We start from the raw sequence: 891 nt of genomic DNA on the forward strand, positions 1-891 counted from the left end.
CGTTTCCTAATGTTATTTGAAAGCAAAGTGGCATAATGAAAAGAACTATAGAAACACAATTTAGAGCAATGAAACAGCAAAGAAGTAAAGAAGAATCACAGAGGATGAAAAAAGTCATGTCATCATATATATTTGTTTAACACAAGGTTGGGAGCTCCACCGCCAGCAAGACTGCCTGGAACACTAAAACGGCCCCATGTGTGTGTATGAATCAGTCAAGAAACAATTGTCTTGATTTGAGACATTTTCAAGCAATTGATTCAGGCTTTTTATTTTTCAAGGGAGTTTATACATCCTGACGAAAATCTCTGGAGAAGTTATGTAATTTGCAGTAAAAGCAAATGCCCTCATTGAATGAAAGTAATATACTGTTAGTGGCACAAATCTTATTATGAATATTACTGTACGGAGGAAAGCTGCTCAAGTGAAGCAAATATCACTGCAAAGTGTTAGCCTAATGTTTGCATTACGTTACACCAGCTATCAAATATGCATGACATTTTATTTTAATCAATTGGTTCCATGTGTATAAATGAGATATTCTTTAAAAACAAAATGTGATTTTGCGCGCAAGAGACGCAAAATAATTTATTTGCATACATATTAAAATCATACCCTAATTTGGTTTTGGAAAGAAAAAATGAAAAGCGAACACAAGCCCAAACAAGGCCAAGAACAATAAAGCTCATTTCATCCTCATAGTTCAATTTAGAAAAATTTTATTTTATAGAAGTTCTGTCATGCTGACGTGCTTTGTGCTTCATTTGATAAAAATAAAAAAATAAAAAGAGGCCTATACACATTATTTATTGGAGTTTCTGTAGCACTGTGTGTCATGTAACAACAGTAGTGTGATGTAATTGAGGCTGGTCAAACAGGCGAGAAGTTTAC

This window comes from Carassius gibelio, chromosome A13 (genome assembly GCF_023724105.1).
Source record: "Carassius gibelio isolate Cgi1373 ecotype wild population from Czech Republic chromosome A13, carGib1.2-hapl.c, whole genome shotgun sequence".
Taxonomy (NCBI): domain Eukaryota; kingdom Metazoa; phylum Chordata; class Actinopteri; order Cypriniformes; family Cyprinidae; genus Carassius; species Carassius gibelio.